The following is a 21,137-nucleotide window of genomic DNA, read 5'->3' on the forward strand; positions in this document are numbered from 1 at the left end:
CTGAAGTATGCTCTGGATTTATGCTTCTGATAGCTTGCTTTTAAATCTGATGAAATGGTCGGAATTGTTTATTGACTGGGAAGGTGACCAAAATAAACCTGCCAATTAACTAATGCGTCTGGGTAGATTTTTCGGTCTCCATAGCCAAGCAGCAATGACTAACCCCTCTAGGCCTGGATTGGCCTAACTTGTGGGGACAGCACTGTGCTTGGCACTGCTGCCTCAAGTTTACTATCAAATAAATCGGTTGGACTTAAACCTGGTGTTGTCAGACTTTTTACTGTGCTTCACAGCGCCAGGGACTTGGTTACCAGGTTGGGTCACTGTCTGTGCAGAGTCTGCATATTCTTGTATCTGCGTGGATTTCCTCTGGATGCTCCGGTTTTCTCCCACAGTCTGAAAGACATGCTAGTTAGGTGCATTGCCCATGCTAAATTCTCCCTCAGTGTACCCAAACAGGCGCTGGAGTGTGGCAACAAGGGAATTTTCACAATAACTTCATTGCAGTGCTAATGTAAGCTGACTTGTGACATTAATCAATAAACTGCTTCCTGTATCAGGTCAATTGGCAAAAAGTAAGGGAATTGGGAAGGTGGCGGTGGAAGGAGATATTGTTGAGTGAGTGAGAGTTGAGGGCTCTGGGGAAATGGCACAGAAAAGGAGCCGAGACCAGCGTAGATCGGCCGTCGTCGTATTGAATGGCGGGGCAGGCTTCAAGGGCCTAGTAGCCTACTCCTGCTTCTATTTCTTGTGTGTGAGTTTAAAATTTTTGTCAGAAGTAGGCTTGCATTAACACTGTAATGAAAGTGTTGCTGTGAAAATCCTCTAAGCACTGTGAGCAGTGCTAACCACTGTTGTGGGATTGGGTAAGGATTGCTGAGTGAGTGTTGAATTGATGAGTGAGATCCTCTCTCTGATGTTTGGGGGAAAGAGTTAGTTAGGCATGGGGTTCTTGTACGGGTAGCATTTCTGCCTTTGAATCAAATGCTCCAGATTTGAATCCCATCTCCAGGTCTTGATGGTCAAGGAAGGTGCATTCATAATGCAACCAAATAGGTTGGGTGTCAAACTGTAAATCTTTCCAAACATGCCAAAGGGCAGCAAGGTGGCAGTGGTTAGCACTGCTGCCCACCACTAATTGGGGTGGGTGAGGGTTGGACAATGGGAAAGTCTGTTGGCCTCAGGTGAGATTTTATGGTTTTGTGAGTGGGTGAATGCCACAGATTCTTAATGGGGGAACAGATAAGGTGCCCAGCAACAGAAGAAGAACCAGGCTTAACAGTACTCTCTGTCCCTCTGTACTGGTAGGTCCCATGGATTCAATTGTTTGCACTCTTCAGTTTCCAATTTCCTTTCTGGCTGGCTGAGTAATCTATGGAGAGGCAATGGCCTAGTGGTATCATTGTTAGGTTATTCATCCAGAAACTCAGCTCATATTCTGAGGACCTTGGTTTGAATCCCACCACGGCAGCTGGTGGAATTTGAACTCAATAAAAAATACCTGGAATTAAGAATCTATTGATGACCGTGAAACCATTGATTGTTGGGAAAACCCATCTGGTTTGCTTATGTTCTTTAGGGAAGGAAATCTGCCATCCTTACCCGATCTGGCCTATACATGACTCTAGAGCCGCCACAATGTGGTTGACTCTCAACTGCCCTCTGAAATGGCCCAGCAAGCCATACAGGTCAAGGATAACTAGGGATGGGCAATAAATGCTAGTCAGCCAGCAATGGCTGCGTTCCATGAATGAATAAAAATATTACAGATATAATATTGTGTGTGTGTACAATATATTTTAAACAAGCATCAAAAGGCTTCTCACAGCTTTGGTTGAAGTTCCTTCAGGCAGAGTTTAAAGTTTATGTGCATGTCAGACACCAGAACGGAATAGAATCTTAATGGGGACCTTGAAAAATCCCAATAGAAAAGTTACCTTTTTCTATTTCGGATGTTGACAGACTTGGCACGCGTGTTCTGTTTTTATTTATTTGTATTTTTCCCAGCATTATTCACAGCTTATCTTTCCAAGAATTCTTGGCTCAGTGCAGCAGCACTGTGAGACATAACTTTTTGGCACCGCAATGCTTTATGGAGGTGCAGTGCAGGTTTTACCAATTCTAATCGAATGAATAGCCACCCTGGAGAATATCTTTCAAAACACTGAGATGCCACTTTTACTAAAACACACGTCAATTATGGTGTGTGAATCTTTAGTATCTCTCCAGTGCAGAAGGAGGCTATTTGACCCATTGCGCCTGCACTGACAACAAACCCACCCAGATCCTATCCCCGTAACACATTTACCCTGCTAATCCCCCTGACACTAAGGGACGATTTAGGATGTTCAATCCACCTAACCTACACCTTTGGAGTGTGGGAGGAACACAATAAGAAGTCTCGTGACACCAGGTTAAAGTCCAACAGGTTTATTTGTAGCAAACGCCACTAGCTTCGGGAACTGGCTGTTCCTTCATCAGGTGATCTGATATCCCCACATCGTGGGAGAGGAAACTAGAGCATCCGGAGGGAACACACACACAGGGACTACGTACAAACTTCACACAGATAGTCACCTGAAGCCGGAATTGAACCCAGGTTGAATTCCGGCCTTGGTACAGACTCAAAGGGCCAAATGGCCTATTCCTGCACCTGTTTTCTATATTTCTATAATTTTAGATAATAGAAATGTCAGGTGGCACAGTGGTTAGCAACAGCGCCAGGGACCTGGGTTTGATTCGCAGCTTGGGTCACAGTCTGTGTGGTGTATGCACGTTCTCCCCATGTCTGAGTGGGTTTCCTCCAGGTGCTCCTGTTTCCTCCCACAGCCCTAAAGAAATGCTAGTTAGGTGCATTGGCCGTGCTAAATTCTCCCTCAGTGTACCCGAGTGTGGCGATCAGGAGATTTTCACGATAACTTAGATCATAGAACCTTACAATGCAGTGAGAGGCCCATCGAGTCTGCACTGACCACAATCCCACCCAGGCCTTACCCCCCATATCCCTACATATTTTACCCACTAATCCCTCTAACCTACGCATCTCAGGACACTAAGGGGCAATTTTAGCATGGCCAATCCACCTAACCCGCACAACACTGCACTTCATTGCAGTGTTAATATAAGCCTACTTGTGACACTAAATACACTTTGCTTTTATAATTTTCTGACAAATTCCTTTATTTATTTTAATTATTTTGAACTGTTCAACTCAATTTTTTGAAGTGATTTGACCTTTCCTTGCATGGCTGTCCATTGCATTTTGTATTGTTAAAGAAGCTTTACTGCCAAGATAATCTGCTCAGTTGGTTCACAAGTAGCTTTAGTGGAAAGGCCAAGTGAGCCATACAGAAAAGGACGTGAGCTGAGTTGAGAAATGTGCTGTGTTAGTTGCATTCAGGCACCTTTTTCACAATGCCCTAAACTCCTAGTTTCCTTTAGACAATGTCATTAGTGAGCAGAAATATAGCGATACCTCCCTTCTCAAAAAAAAAACCCTCTGCTGCGTTTTAGAAGATAGTTTGATCCATCTACCTATCCTGTCTTAAGATATTTCACACATTCATCGGACATTATTAATCTGTTGGATTTGAGCACTAAATGCCTCTGAGATCTAGCATTGGGTTAACACAATGATCTTTTGTGTCAGAAGCACAACTCCGACTAATAGAGATAAAGCCTCTCCAATCTGGGAACAGAGGGAGTCAAATATAAAATATTTGTGGAAAGTCTTAACCTGTGCCCTAATGGTATGAGCCCATATTACATTATTACTCTTTCTGTTTGTGGTAAATGAGGCTATGTGCATGGCTGGTGTGGGGCATTGAAACCTTGACACTGAACTCCTTCCAAGTTTACGATTTAAAACACATCAATTACGCAAAATAAAGGAGTTGGTTTTAGCTCAGTTGGCTGGATGGCCGGTTAGTGATGCAGAAATGTTGGCCAAATGACAGGAATTCTATCCAGGTGAGGATTCAAGGTCCGCCTGCTGCCAATTGGCACTCATTCAAGCACGAAGTGGCAGGGGACTTGTCAAAGTCAGTAGGGATGTGTTAACCTCCCCCCCCCCCCGCCCCCCTTCCAACACAACACCACCCCAACCCAACCCCCACCCCGCCAACCAAAATACACAGTAAATAGAACCAATAGTACACTATTTGTCTCAAGTCCCAGGAGGAAAATAAGCCGGAGATGGGAAGGGGAACAAGAAACCAACTCGAGGCAGGAGTGTTAAAATGAATGTTGTGCAGTCTAACATGCTCATTGAGTGACAGTTGGCAGGCTTTATTGAAAAGGCCAGATTAGCTTTTTGGTTGATATCATCGGCCTCATAGCTGTGTTCAGTGCAGCCTCTGGGTAAAAATCTAATTGAGAGGCTGACAGATGAAATTCCCACAAATCATATACGTCTCCTGGACAATTTTGCAGTAAGCTGACTAAACTATAAACCCACCGAGGTTTGAGCAGTCTTGGCTGGAAATCGGAAACAGTGTGTGAGCGGTGAAAGGTTTTGGCCACGTTTCCCAGAAGGAGTGATGTTAATTCACACTCGTCTGTATCTGCAATCGATGAGAGAGGGACAGACACAAGTCACCTCTCCAGAGGTGAGTATTTACCTGTTTTGGGATTCAGGCTATAGAGACACTCAGTGGGATTTTATGGCCTAGCTCATCCCAAAACCAAAAACTTGCGTCTGAAGTCAACAACATACTGTCCCGTTGTCTGCCCCTTACCTGTTCCAATTCCCGTAGTGGGCAGGGCAGTAAAATTCCAGTCATTAATTCCAATTCTCTTCCTGCATGCAGTGGTACACTAAGGTAGATTTTTGCCTGTTTCCATAGCATGGAACAAGTGGCTAGTCTGTCTCCAGAGGCTTACAGCTCAAAGGGTGCCACTCCACAACAAGCATAGCTGACCAGGAGTCTCTCCCGCTTTTACTGTCAGCCATTTTTCTTTTAAGTTTGTTAGTGTGACAAGTAGGCTTATATTAACACTGCAATGAAGTTACTGTGAAAATTGCCTATTTGGGTACACTGAGGGAGAAGCTAGCATGGCCAATGTACTACTTTCGGACTATGGGAGGAAATTGGAGTACCCAGAGGAAACCCATGCAGACACAGGGAGAACGTGCAAACTCCGCACAGACAGTGACCCAAGCCGGGACTCAAACCCGGGTCCCTGGCACTGAGGCCAGTAGTGCTAATCACTATGACACCCCGCTCTGCAACTGCAGCGGTGTATGTGGAGAGAGAAACAGGGTTCAAGTTTCAGGTAAATGGCAATTCATCAGAATTGGGAATAGCTAGAGTGCAACACTAGAGATAATTAATATAAGATGATCACAGAATTCAGAGGAAAAACTCCTCACAGATAGTGGGCAAATGTGGAACTCTATCATGTGGGGCTGTTGTGGTAAAATTAAAACTGCATTTCAAGGAAAGCTCAAAAGGGCAAAAGAAATGGAAGCTTTTGTGACAGTTTGATGAGGAAGCATGTGGGGAGACTTAAGTGGAGCATGAATGCGGCATGGATTAATTGGGCAAAAACGGTTCCCTTCTGTGCTATGCAATTCTACATAGGAAATCATAGTGGTCCCAGTGAAGATCCTTGTAGATCAGCCAATTGGAGAAATTACCTTTCATCCTTGCTCTCTGTTTTATTAACCAGCTTGCTGTCCATTTTTCCTCTGACAACATATAATCTGATCTTAGTCATGAGTTAACTTTTTTTTTAAATCATTCATGGGATGTGAGTGTCTCTGGTTGGGCTGGCTTTTATTGCTTATCTCTAATTATCTTTGAATTGAGTGGCTTGCTGAGCCATTTCAGAGGGCAGTTCAGAGTGAACAACATTGCTGTAGTTCTGGAGTTACGTGTAGGACAGGCCAGATATGGATTGCAGATTTCCCTCCCCAAGGGACATCAGTGAATCTGATTACCGACAGTGGTTTTATGGTCGTCATTTGACTTTTAATTCGATATTTATATTAAATTCAAATTTTGCCACATGTCATAGTAGTGTTAACTGAGATTCTTGCTCCAGTTAATTGATAGATACAAAAGCTATATCTTTAAATAAAAAAATGTAGGCAAATGTTAACTACTTATCACTGCTACAAGACTGATTCTCTTACACTGAATCACAAATGTTTCTATTCCCCTATAAATCTACTCTAAGTTTATAAACATATGTTAACTATTTATGGGCCTGTAGGGGTGTCTCTATCCACTCGTGCTGGATAGGGATAGACCAAGATCAGATTTCATTAAGATTACAGTTTGACATTCCTCCTGTTCTGATTCTTCTCTTCCGATGCTGTTCTTCAAAACTCCATTTATTCTTTGAGACTGAGTGGAACACGTGCCGTTTTGTACGTAGCTTTTACTATGGGCGTAACACCCAAATTGGTTTATTTGCAGGCTGCCTGACCTTAGGGTAGTGTCTTAATTTATTTTAGCACTTAAAGTCAGCTTGCTGGCTCCACTTAATCAATTAGAATGAATTCAATATCAATGAATTCCAACTTCCACCTTGAAAACAACCATTGTCGAGAACCCTGCTGACTTTATAACCCATCGTAAAACCAATCCCACTTGTCATGTAAACAAAGATCATTTCTTCTCTCAGCCTGTAGTTTACAATTTCTTGTCCTGAAGTTAGCCACAGTTCCCATCAGGCCATTGTCGTGTTCTTTCTTTCTTTCCTTGGCCATTTTTGTATTGCATTTTTGAGACAATGGCCAGAATCTGTTCACATCGATGGGATTTTCCCTCCCCACTGTAGCAAATGGAGATTTGGCGAGATGCCAGATTTTCTGGTCTTGCTGCCGCGGAAGTGTGTTATGAACGGCAGAATCATGCTCGCTGGCTACAGTGGGATTTGAACCCTGGTCCCCACAGCACTCCCCTCTTGACAACGAGTCCAGTGTCAGTACCATTACACCATCTCCCACTATTCCGTACCTTGCCAAAGGCTTTTTGCAAATCCAAATACATTATGTCCCACTGAATTATACGCTTTCTGTCACATCTCCAAATAAATCATTGAGGTTGGTCAAGCATGATCTTTCCTTTCAGGTTCCTTGCTATTGTCTTTATTGTATTTCAATATCTGGAAGTTGTTCTACTGCATCTTTGATTAAGAATTCCATTATCTTTCCTAGCATTAAGTGGAAAGGTCCATAGTTCAATGGACTCATTCAATCTCTCTTTTGTTCCTCTAAGAACCACATGAGCTGTCTGCCAGATCTCTGGCACTATCGCTCTCTCCTCCACTTTTAAAAATGTGTGTATATAGATATCTCTGCTATTTCTTCCCCAGCTTCTTTTAATGAGCACAGGTGACACTCAGTTTGAGTTTTATAATTTGGATATCTTGGCCAGGATTCTTCCAAAACACAACTGGGTATCCAACGGGCAGGAAAACAGGAGATTTTCATGCCCAGTTTTTGGGCGCGCTTACCGGAACAAATCTCTGACACTCTGTGCCAGGCAGAGTGCCTTAGAGCGATTCATGTTGGAAAGTGTGTGGGTGAGGCCTCATCCTGCTGGAAATGCCAGCAGCACAGGGCCGAGTGGGCCACTGCTTGTGCCAATCTGTTAATGCGGTGATTGGCGCTTGCGCGCTGCACCCCCCAATCACCCCCGTCACCAGCTTGCCAGTCGTTGGCTTTCTGTTAACCCCTGAATACCTCACCGATCGCAAGCCTCCACCTCTTGATCGCTGGCCGCCTCCTTCCAATTTCTTGCCTCCTGACACCCCCTTCCAATCGCCAGCCTTCCAGACCAAACACCCTCCCCCGATCATTGGCATACCAGACACCCACAACCCACCTAGGCCAGCCCCGATCTCTAACCCCCCCTTCCGATGGCCAGCCCTGATCACCCCCTTACTTCCTCCCTCACTGTTCCCATTTGCAGAGTGGGACCCCGGACCTCTGATCACGCTTCAATAGGCCCCACCCCCCAGTATGCCTTGTTCCTTCTGGCCCTGCCCCCTTGTCACTGCACAGTGCCTAGTGGGCAGTGCTGGGTTGTCAGGCTGGCACTGCCCAAGGGGCATCCCCCTTTACCCCCCAACCAGCTGGGGGGCTCTCTTTCCCCCACTAGTGGGATGAGGACACCTGTTCACATTAGTTTAAACTGCAGTTGGGGGAGGAGGAGGTGGGGTGAAGAGGAGATGCGAGCGGGCACCGAGACCACTGGCAGACCCAGCCAGAACAATCAGATGGTAATCAGCTCTGCGCTGATTTCCAGTGTGGGGCTGACTACACCAGGAAAAGGAGCCTCGGAGACTCGGGATTAGCTGGATGCTGTTTGCGAGTCCCGCTAAAGGCTGATGAATTCCGGTTACTTGAGCAACATATCCAATGGAGAATCGCAGCCCTTATTTGGATTTAGGAAATAGAATTTCCAAAGTGGCAGCATAAATTTAACCTAAATTTAATTTAATAAATTTAATCAAGAAGATAATTTTGTCAAGCATCTCCACTCTTCACATTATCAGTGAAACCATTGTCTTCTTAAAGCTCTTTCTTTGAGAAAAGAATTCCTCTGCGTTGTGATGGCCAATTCCGAATTACAATGCCAACTCTTAGATGAATGAACATAACAGTTCCATTAATGTTACAAATGATGTGTCTTTTCTAAAGCAATGCCAAGTCTAGCCAATTGAGGACAACTGAGTATTGTTATCATGTCCCAATGTATAACGAAGAAATGGCGGATGGACAGAACACAACAGCTTGTAATTTGAGATGTAGTATCAAACTGAAGGGCAAAACCTGGAGGTTGACTTCATCCATCAATCTGTTACCCTCACTTTGCATATACATTAACTCTGGCCAAACTGAAGGTTCTGTTTTGGATTTTGAATTTTGATTTGCTGCAAATACCAAGTCAGTCCTGAAGGGCTTAATCAATTTCTAATTTTTAGATGAGGGGAGTTTTGAGGAGAGTTTGAGCAACTCCTTTTTGCACTGTGGACAATATTTTATCATTAAACTCAATAGCTAAAGGCAACCTTGTTCACTTTTTTATGCAAGTGCCCACATTTCAAAAGACTGACTTGTTAAGTTAAATGTGTGCTTATGCGTTGCATATTGACTAATCAGTGATAAATTTCACCAAACTAATAGAGTATCGTAGCAACAAGGGCATAATCACCTAATGTGTTGCTGTCTCTTATTATGACTTAATGCCATCTTCTAAAGCTTGAATAAGAAAGATTAAATTGCTGGTCATTAAGAATAAGAGTTACAACTGAAACATGTCTGGGTAACTTGGTTCTCTTAATTAAAGTCTAGCAGAGAGAAGGGAAAATTGCATTTGCTGTAATTCTCAATGGGTCTTTGGAGTTGCTCACCAGACCGAAAAGCATTTGACAAGGAGAAAAAACTCATTGCATTCACGGGAGTTTCTGTTCCACGTGGCTGCTCTTTATAACTGGTTAGGACTTCATCTGTAGGAGTTCACATTGCCTGTGACAGATGTTTGTGTCTCGCTAGACCAGGCCTCATTAGAATGTTAGATCGTAAAATTCCCTTAATGGCCTGGTGGTTAAAGTTTCATTCTAAGCCACGCAACCTAGAACAATTGATTCGCGTTCTGCGATCGAAGAAGTCTAGCTTCATTTGAGATAGTCCAGTTGCCTATTGTCTCCCAAAAAATGCACTTGTGGTTGTAGAAGATTGATCGCTGTGAAGTGTGTGCTGCTGATGGGAAGCATGTTTTCAAGTGAAGTAGCTTACTTAGCAGGAGTGTAAACTCCAGGGTGTAGTAGCTCTTAGATCTGCCACTCTCAAATAAAAGTCAAACTGGAATGCTGGCAGAAATTTGCATCCTTTGTGTATGGCCAAGATAGGGCAGACTTCAGGCTGGCAATGATCCCTGTTCTTCTGAAGGGTTTTTTAAAATTCATTTATAGCATGTGTGCATCGCTGGCTGGGCCAGCATTTATTGTCCTTCCCTAACTGTCCTCTGTTCTGGTCTGGAGTCACATGTAGGCCAGATCAGATAAGGATGGTAGATATCCTTCCCTAAAAGACATGAGTGAACCATTTTTAACAACAACCGATTCATGGCCATCATTAGACTTTTAATTCCAGATTTTTTTATTGAATTCAAATTTCACCATCTGCTGTGGCAGGATTCAAACCCTAGTCTTCAGATCTTGCCCAGTGGTCTCTGGATTACTAATCCAGTGATAATATCCTTACGCCACCACCTCCCATGCCCTGCAGGAAAGTACAGTAAGAAGTCTCTCAACACCAGGTTAGAGTCAATGCTGGCATTTCTACTGCAGGAAATTATTCAAGGATCATGCTCCTATTTGGGGATGATTGTTTCCTTTTGTCAAAGTCACATGTTAAGCTGCATGCTGGGAATTTATGGAATGTGCCAATGCAGTTACCCAGATTCAACTCCTCACTAGGCTGTGAATGAGGTTTCTCAATGAGCATGATGGTCTTGGCAAGTGTGCTCTTCACCCTTGAACACATGACACGTGGAATGTATCAGCCAGGCAACAGACCAGTGTTTGGAACTCTTGCATATGAAGTGCCACGCTCTACTATTGCCCTTCTATCACACTATTATTGTGAGCTACTAAAAGATGCTCAGTCTTGCTGCATTGGGTGCTCCAGTGCTGCTAGAGGATGGGGGTTTCTCAGTGGAGACTAGAGGAGCAGAAGTTACTCCTGATGATATAAGAACTGTAACTCGCATCACCCATTCTTCCTTCTCTATCTCCTAGGCTGCAGACAATGTGAGCTGGCACAGAATGAAGCCATCATTTCTGCCTACTGGGACTGTTACTGTTGAGCAGAATGGTGTTTCTGGTCATTGACCAATCCTTGGTCATGCTTTTAATGTTCATTTTTCCTCTGACATACTTTTGATGTTTCCTATGTTAAATTGAGCACATGAAATGTCTCTCTTAAAGCAAGAAAGGGTCAAGGATTATGAATGTTATTTCTTCTTTCTACTACTGTTTGAATGCCTGACCTACCACAAGCAAAATTTTGCATTTCAAATTGAGAGCTCAGTATGGGCTATTGTGAGCTGAGGCTATTGTCATTTATAGTGACGCAGTTATTGTGATCCTTAATGGACACACTCTTTGATGTTTAAGCCCATGGTAATTGTCCCTTTAAGGACAACACAGCAGAGTAAGGGTCACCTGCTCTGGGTGACCAATTGGGAGTTCTGCTGGTGCAGAGGTGTGTTAGAATTAACTGCAAGGGTGCAGCTCCTGCAGATCATTTGTTAACAAATCCCATTTTTTTTGATCTACTGAAACCTCTCAAAATGTGTCACCACAGGGTCCCTGACAAAAAATCAAGTTGGGAGGGAATTTCCCAACCCTGCTGTTTGGCAGCACAGGAACTTGCAGTCCTGCTGCTGTCAATGGGACTTGTTTGCATTTTCCATTGCCAATTAACCCATCTTGAGAGGGGGTGGAATCATCACCTGGACCAGGTGTGCAGATCACCAATAACCCATCCCTGTCCCTCCATGCTGACATTATAATTAGGAAAGCCCACCAATGCCTCTACTTTCTCAGGAGGCTAGGGAAATTTGACATGTCCGCCATGACCCTCTCTCCAACTTCTACAGATGCACCAAAGAAAGTGTCCTTTCCAGTTACATCACGGCTTGGTACGGCTCCTGCTCTGCCCAAGACCGCAAGAAACTACAAACAGTCGTGAATGTAGCCCAGTGAATCACGCAAACCCATCCATTGACTCTGTCTACACTTCCTGCTGCCTTGCCAAAGCAGCCAGCATAATCAAGGACACCCTGGACATTCTCTCTTCCACCACCTTCCATCAGGAAAAAGATATAAGTCTGAAAACACATACCAACCAACTCAAGCGGCTTCTTCCTTGCTGCCGTTGGACTTTTGAGTGGATCTACCTTGTATTAAGCTGATTGTTCTCCACACCCTAGGTATGACTGTAGCATTCTCCCTTCTGCAGCCTCTCCTTTCATTGTCCTCTATGTACTCTATGAATGGTATGCCTTGTTTGTATAGCACGCAAAAAACAATACTTTTCAGTGTACCAATACATGTGACAATAATAAATCAAATCAAGGAAGATTACAACAGCAGAAGCAGCTGGAAAAAGCCACCTCTTGTTTAGTTAAATATTCCATTGCAGTATGCTGTTTATAGCGAAGGGTTACCATTGCAATTTGGAGTGAATTTTGTTCGTTATCGACTCGATACACTTGAATTAAAAAGCAATGAATGAAACTTAATCAAAGTGCTTAAGTTCAGAGTAAGAAGTCGTATTTATATTACAGTACACTGAGCCATCAGTTCAGGGAACAGAACTTGGAAGTAATCCTGGAAGTCATTTGCCTTTTCTAACAGGACATTGTTCTGCAGACAGTTATCAAGTGTTCAAGATGAATTAGGTCTTTGGAGATGAATGTTGTCCATTCAAAAATATTGGGCAAGATTAAGCTTTCAGCTCAAAGCTTTGATTGTGTTGGAGAAAGCGCAGACATCCAACTCTGTGGATGTCTCGCTCTCAGGAAAGAGCGAGACAAGGATAGTGAAAGGTTTTCACTGCTCAAGCTGTAAGGATGAAATAAAACTCCCAAACAGACAATGTTGGTGAGAAAGCAATGTTTGACGTTGAACGCAGAGGAGCTATAGGGAAGGCACCACTGCCGTGTCATCCCTCGCGTTGGTTTGAGCATCATTCTGGGTCAGACAGAGTTGTCACTGGAATATTGGTTGGAAATGCATGATCTTCAAAACTCCCGATGCCAGGTATGTAACACGTCAGCTTCAATTATTATCCTGATACTTTCTCTCCTTCGGGATGGAAAATTTATTGGAATATAAAAGCACCATGTTGTGAGAGGGTTGGAGACAACACTGACACTTTATAGTTGGGTGTTTTTTTTTAAATTTCGTAAACCTTATTCAAAACCCTTCATTCTCAGTCCAATTTTAGGGTTTGGAAATTGGCATGGACGTACCAAAACGATTTTGTCTTCCCAGTTTTTAGGCATTTGGACATTTCCTGTAACGTGTTATGCAAGGGGGGGTGGGGGTAAAATTATATTTTGCACTCTGCCTTGTTTAATCATTCTGACACAAACGAGTGGTCTATTGTCAAAGTTAATTCTCATCCTTCAATATTTCACAACTTCAGTTCCCTGGCATTGTCTAGAAAGGAAAATAAATGAAATCCCCTTTTGATGAATCAGCCATTTGAGCTCCAAGAGATGACGACAATAGCCAAAAAGCTTCCCAAATGATTTAAGGATGCACAGTTCGATCAAGTCAATCACAATCGACGGTGTGCGGACAGTAACTCGTTCATGACTAATTTTACACTACTATTTAATATGTGATTCGATGTAGTAATAATTCTTTGCTCACTCTTGCCTTTACATCTCTGTAAATCATGCACACTTAGACTAAGCTCAGTCATTGAGAAGATCAGGTATCCAATGTTGGCAATTGATTTGTTGAAATTCATAATGGTTATCATTAAGATTTCACATTATAAGGGGTTTGGTTTGAATGAGCACTTTTTTATGCCTGAGGGGCTATTCTAAATGAATAACAGTTACGACTTGATATAATCATTGAAAATAAATTGCATTATAAATACGCATAAGGTGTGATTTTAAATTATCTCGGACAGTTAAACCAATTCCAGTATTAAGATTATTTATTTTTGTTACAAGTAGGCTTACATTAACACTGCAATGAAGTTAGTGTGACAATCCCCCTAGTCACCACACTCCAGTGGCTGTTTGGGTTCACCGCGCGAATTTAGCACAACCAATGCACCTAACCAGCACGTCTTTCAGACTGTGGGAGGAAACTGGAAAACATGGAGGAAACCCAGGCAGATGCTGAAAGAATGTGCAGAGTTTGCACAAAATGATCCAAGTCGGGAATTGAACCCAGGTCCCTGGTGCCGTGAGGCAGCAGTGTTAACCACTGTGCCATTTTTGGTTTAGTGCTCCCTGTGAGGTTGTCACCTGTCTTAAGTACCCTGGAGTGCTCAAGAATTGAAAATGAATCTCCAAGACCCATGCCTGTGAGCAACCCAGAAGACGAATGACTAAAAATCTGTTTTTCTTTTTATTTTCTGTCAATACTTCCATCCATTAGTTACAAAAAGAATTGGAGACATTGGAGGGATTTTCCAGTAAGTCTTCATTATTTTTGGAGGTGGCAAAGTTGAATTTAGCCGCTTGCATGTGGCACAGTGGTTAGCACTGCTGCCTCACAACGCCAGGGACCCGGTTCGATTCCCGGTTTGGGTCACTCTGCATGGAGTTTGCACATGCGTTTCCTCCAAATGCTCCTGTTTCCTCCCACAATCCAAAGATGTGCAGGCTAGGTGGATTGGCCATGCTAAGTTGCCCCTTAAGTGTCCCAAGATGTGTTGGTTTAAAGGGATTAGCTTGTAAATGTGAATCATCATAGCCTCCCTACAGTGAAGGAGGCCATTCAGCCCACTGAGTCTGCACTGACCACAATCCCACCCAAGCCCTACCCTTATAACTCAACATATTTACCCAACTAATCGGTTATGGGGTGTAGAGCATCTTATCCAAGCCCTATCAGAAATTTGATGCAGACTTGATGGATCACATGGCCTCCCTCTGCACGGTAGGGATTTAATGGAGACTGGCTCCCGGCTGCAGTTTGGGAAACTGGAGCACACAGGAGAACAACCAGTGGGATGGCAATCTGCCCTTTTTCAGAAGCATAGAATCCTAACAGTGCAGAAGGAGGCCATTTGGCCCATCGCGCCTGCACCAGCAACAATCCCACCCAGGCCCTATGTCAGTGACTCCACATATGTACCCTTCTAATCCCCCTGATACTAAGGGTTAATTTATCATGGTCAATCAATTTAACCCGTACATCTTGGGCTGTGAAAGGAAACCGGAGCAAACCCATGCAGACATGGGGACAATCCACACCTGAGGCTGGAACTGAGCTCAGATCCCTGGTGTTGGGAGGCAGCGATGCTAACCAATGTGCCACCATACACGCCAGCTTCCTGCTGCCTACTCCTTTTGAATGACTTCTGTTTGCTGCTAGCATTAATCGTGCTGTTCCTGAGCTGGTTGCATCAAGCTATGGGCCAGAACTGAGGGTGCTGAGCACCGCAGAACACCCACCTGGACCTCTTACAGTGGAAATGCCTTGTGGATAGAGCAGATGTTGGCCTATATGCATGAGCCCACGTGGGAGGCAGGGTAAAATATAGGGCAAATGTTTTTAAATTGTCACTGAGTGTGGAAATGACATAGTGAACAGTTGCCTTTTATAGAAACCAGCTGATTTCCAATGGTTGCGAAAACTGGGGGAAAGGGGGAGGGGTGTTTTTGATGGTTGATCTGTAATGACAAACTTGGTAATTCTTGCCCACTAGTTACCTTGTCCTGATTGCTTGCATACAGGTTTTGTTAAAATTTGGCATCTGAAAGAAATAGTGATTTTAAAGTAAAGTTTATTTATTAGTCACAAGTAGGTTTACATTTAACACTACAATGAAGTTACTGTGAAAATCCCTGAGTCACCACATTCCAGCACCAGTTTGGGTAAATTTAAGGGAAAATTTAGCATGGCTAATACACCTACCCAGCACAACTTTCAGACTATGGGAGGAAACCAGAACACTCAGAGGAAACCCACGCAGACATGGGGAGAATGTGCAGACTCCATACAGACAGTGACCCGAACCCAGGTCCCTGGTGCTGTGAGGCAGCAGTGCTAACTGCTGTGTCATGGTGCCACCTCAATATCGTTCCTTCAGCAAAATCTTCTTCATTCCTCATTGAGTTTGACAACTTCAGCCAAAAAACTCCTCCCTCTATCGTAAACCTCCTTCTGTGCTTTGATTGTTTGCCTGCCTCAACACAACCACACCCCTCCCCTGCTTGGATACCTGTCCCTGGCTGTTCATTTTGCTAGCATTATCACATTCTGCTATCTCACCTTTTGCTGCTATTAGCACTCTTCCTCCTGAGTGGTACCATTAACACTCCCCTTTTCTCATGATCAGGAGACATGTGTCCATATCGCCTTTGCCTTGATCTACCCTTGTTCTTCTATTCTGACCCATCTCCTCCACTCCCTTTCCAACGGTATAATTTTGTACATTTCTACCTTGCTTCAGTTAAAAACAAAGAACAACACAGCACAGGAAACAGGCCCTTCGGCCCAATAAGCCCGCGCCGCCATTTTAACATTTAGTGAGTGCCTCATTCCAATCCTCCTCCTACCTATGACTTTTGTCTACGCCTCTTGGACTCCACAATAAAGGTGTGCAAATTTAGAGAATTATATGTGTGCCAGATTAAGGGAGGTTCTGTAGAAGGATTATTAAGATCTGAAACGTTGAGCTGATTCTCCGACTCCACCTGCAGTTGGGATTCTGTGGTCCTGCTGCAGCGAACGGAAATTTGGCTGAGTGCCCAGTTCTCCCTCTGTTTCTCTCTCCACAAAGGCTGCCAGACTCGCTGAGTCTATTCACTATCTTCAGTTCTTGTTTCAGATTTCTGGCATCTGCAGTATTTTGTTTCTTCTACTTTATTCTGTGTTTGCTACCCTGCCAGTATAATGGGAATGTATACTCAGGTTGCTCCTTGCCAGTCTCGCAGTGAACCTCTAGCAAGGTTTCCCACGTTTGCAACTCCAAGCAACATTGTAAGTGTGTTCTTACAAATCAGCTGTACTGCTTTTGGTGACAACACTACCAACACATAGGTAGGAAGCCTTCCTCACATCTTTAAATGTGTGAAGACACATTCCACAGAGAATTCTGCAAGTTTCTGTTGCATTTGGATATAACAACCATCCCATGTGGTTAAACACCTCTGCCTCAATTGTTATAAACAATTTGTTTGCCTTTTGGATGTTTCTACTTTGTTCTTCTACGTTTGGGATATTTTATATGAATTTGTTTACAGGACTTGGGTGTCACTAACTGGCTAAGCCATCATTTATTGCCCATCCCTAATTGTCCTTGAGAGTGCAGTGGATCTGGAATCACAGACCATTTTGCATGTCCTCCTCTCACCAATTTCTGCAGATGCACAATAGAAAGCATCCTTTCTGGAAGAATCACAGCTTGGTATGGCTCCTGCTCTGACCAAGATCGCAAGAAACTACGAAGGGTTGTTAACGTAGTCCAGTCCATTACACAAACCAATCTCCCATCCATTGACTACACCTCCTGCTGCCCCAGAAAAGCAACCAGCATAATTAAGGACCCAACGTACCTTGGACATACTCTCCTCCACTTTCTTCTTTTGGAAAAGATACAAAAGTCTGAGGCCGTGTACCAACTGACTCAAGAACAATTCTTCCCTCTTACATCAGACTTTTAAACAGACCTACCTAATATTAAGTTGATCTCGCTCTACACCCTCGTTATAACTGTAACACTACATTCTGCATGCTCGCTTTTCCTTCTGTATGAATGGTATGTTTTGTCTGTATAGTGCAAAAGAAACAATGTTTTTCATAAGACAATAATAAATCAAACCAGATAAGGGTGGCAGAGTTCCTTCCTTGAAGGACATTAATGAACCAGATCCATTTGACAATGGTTTTATTTGACCTTTAATGCCATATCTTTATTGAATTCAAATTTCATCATCTGCAGTGGTGGGATTTGAACCCCGATCCAAAGAGCATTGCCCTGAGTCACTCAGTTACTAGTCCAAGATCACTGTCACCACCATTTCCCCTTGCATTGTTTTGGGGCAAGGATATTTGTTGATAATCAAGGTGGGTATTCTCCGAGTGTAAGCTTACACAGTGAAGGATAGCAGATATCTGTTGCTTACACGATCAGTGTTGTCTTCATGTATGCACTTTCCAGCAAGGCTAATGGGGCAGTAAATTGAGGGAGTAAATGACTACTCATGATTTACTATAGAATTTAATCCAAGCCTCTGTTCTAAGAATAATAGCTGCATAACAATAGGAAATACCCACGATGGCACAGTGGTTGGCACTGCTGCCTTGCAGTGCCTGGGTTCAATTCTGGCAGTGGGTCAATGTGTGGGTTTCCTTTGGGTGATTAGATTTCCTCCCACACTCCAAAGGTGTGCAGGTTAGATAGATTAGCCATGGTAAATGTGTGGGGTTATGGGGATAGGGTGGAGAAAAGGGCCTGGGTAAGATACTCGGTGCAGATTTGGGGATGGGCCAAGTGGTCTCCTACGAGCTGAAAAGTCAGGGAGAGGTAGAGGTTACTCAGTCATTAAAAGTTCAACCATACTGAATCCTGAGTTCCAGCAATGTTTTTGTCATTACTGCTTCATCTGCTGGTTGCATTATAGACATTAAGGGAACTCTTGACAATCTTCAGAGGGATGCAGTGCTGGAACTGGAGATAGACACTGAGCAAAAAGCACCATTTGTGAATTTTCCTTGTTGTAATCTCTTTGGCTCCCCAGCCTCAGAATTATGGGGTGCCCAAATGTGCCCTAGGGAATCCCTCTTAGAATCCCTATAGTGCAGAAGGAGGCCATTCAGCCCATTGAGTCTGCACCTACAACAATCCCACCCAGGCCCTATCCTCATAACTCGACATATTTACTGTTAGGCCGCTGGATACTAAGAGTCAATTTAGCGTGGTCAATCTACCTAACCTTCATATCTTGGGAGTGTGGGAGGAAACTGGAACACTTGAAGGAAACCCACGCAGACATGGGAAGAATGTGCAAACTCTACACAGTGTGTCACCCTGTCAGAATTGAACCTGGATCCCTGGTGCTGTGAGGCAGCAGTGCTAACCACTATGCCACCGTGCTGTGCCACATTCCCTTGTGCAGATTCCCGGGTAAGCATTTGCCCAGAACTGCAAACCTCCCTGGGATAATCACAGTGCACTGGGAACCATCCAGGAATGTGATTTAAATCATTCACTTTGGATGGTTCTGCTAGGCCTACACTCATAGTTATTTCCAAATAGTTAGAAGAGGTTTTAATTCTTCTAACTTCTGGGTACCGCCTAGACTGAACCCCCCCAATCTCCCCCAGCCATTGGATTATCCCCACATCGCTAACCCACGTACTCTCCTACTCTGGAAAGACCCACACCCACAGTATTTTCTGCCCTCAATTCCCCCATGAGTTCCCTCCCTTGTGCACCAAACCCTCGTGGGACTCTCGCTTTTCCCTCAAACCATTGACCTGAGTATTATCCCCAACCAATCTGGTGTAAAGATTCTTTAACTTCACACAGACTGGTCTTGAATGCTACTGTGGGCGTCTCTCACCTGCAGGTGTTCAAACCACAACCCAGAAGTGTCACGTTGGGACGGCTTCACGACAGAGAGGGAGGGACCACTGTTTATTCGTGACCAGTAAACCCCGTTTAGTGAGCGTTTTTAAAGAGTGCTCAGACCCTTTACAGTTCTGTACCCTGAAATTATGTTCTGCTTTTTTTTTTAGTGACTTATCAGACAGATGATGAGAGAGACTAGTCAAGGTTAATTTAAAAATAAATTATTCCAGAATAACTTCAATCAAACTCAGTCAATATAACACAGACACCACAATACTATGCTGTGGGGAAAAAAAAACTCTAATGGCACAACTTAAATTCTTAGCATTACGAAATTTACACAAGAAAAAAAATCCGCGACTCCTCCTCAACCTTTATCTAATTGGGGATATCTGAAGGCAGAGAGAACATACCACTCCTTGGGTCACTCTACAAACAAAGGTCCTTCTGCTGAGAAAATAGTTGATATGTCTTGTTCATTACTGTCCCTCAGTTTTACTGCTGGATCTTCCTTGTTCCTTCCTCTGCCCATGAAGTCGTCTGGCTGGACACCTGAATTCACTGATTACTGATTTCCGACTTCCGCACCTCTCCTGCCCCCAACTGAACTCTTCACAGCTTCTGAATTAACCGCTGAAAAGTCAACCACTCTTGGCTAGAGTTTGATATTTTTAAATATTATTCAAATTTGCTGACACCTCCCATCAGTCAGCTTCAGAACAATGGGTGAAAAAGATGAAACTGATATTGATTAATTTTCTATAACAAAGAGCCCAAACTGTTTTAGGAAGTATCTGATGGGCTGCAAAGTGTCCCAAGATGTTTTTTTTGGGAATACTAAGTGTTTTCCCATTAGTGGAGGCATTATTCTATGTAATTGGGGTAAAGCTTGTGACCGTTTCCATTGTCTCTCCTGTAGTTGGTCAGGGCTATCGACACCCCTCTGCATAATCTTGTCAGCTAGCTTTGCCATGATTCCTGGCCCCCTTTGTTCACTCTTTGGAATATACAACACCACCTGACCATCCAATGTCTGATTTGCAACAATTTTGCTTGAATGTAACCTTTAAAATAATACTGTCTTTTTAAAATGTCCGTTCATCCATTTAAAATTGGCCATGTTGTATCAGGTTTAACATAATATTCTTATCCTATGGAGTTCATCCGAATTATGGGTTTGCTACATCTCACACTGGATACCCCATTCTCCCATCAAGCCCCCAATCCTCCAACCCAACTAGACACCTTCCCCCACCACCCCCATTGACTTCTGGCCTGGTGCGACCCATCTATCTTGAGCCCCACACGTGCCCAGCATGGCATGTACTGCTGCAAAAGAGATCTATGCTCTCCTTCACTAATTCTCTTAGACTATGAAGCTGGGTTTTGGAGACTGCGGCAGAGCTTGAATCTCACCAGGCCTGAGTCTGCAGGGTGGGCGAGGCTGGCACAGGAGACATTTGGGCATGGAGTGGCGATCTGACACCAATTGCCACTCTGAGGAAGTTATTGTATGAGGGAAGCCACTCCAAGTTTTATATAAATTTCACAACAAATAAAAGACAATTACTGCAATTGTACAGGGCATTGAGGCCACGCCTGGAATATTTTATGCAGTCTTGGTGCCCTTAGCTGGGGAAGGATGCCCTTGCTATAGAGGGAGTACAGCGAAGGTTTACCAGGCTGATTCCTGGGATGGCAGGTCTGTTATAGGAGGAGAAACTAAGTCGGTTAGGATTATATTCACTGGAGTTTAGAAGAGGGAGAGGGGATCTCATAGAAACTCATAACATAATTAAACAGGGTGAATTCAGAACAAATGGTTCCCAATGGTGGGGGAGTGTAG

Source organism: Carcharhinus amblyrhynchos, chromosome 30, assembly GCF_965287045.1.
Source record: "Carcharhinus amblyrhynchos chromosome 30, sCarAmb.v2.hapA, whole genome shotgun sequence".
Lineage (NCBI taxonomy): Eukaryota > Metazoa > Chordata > Chondrichthyes > Carcharhiniformes > Carcharhinidae > Carcharhinus > Carcharhinus amblyrhynchos.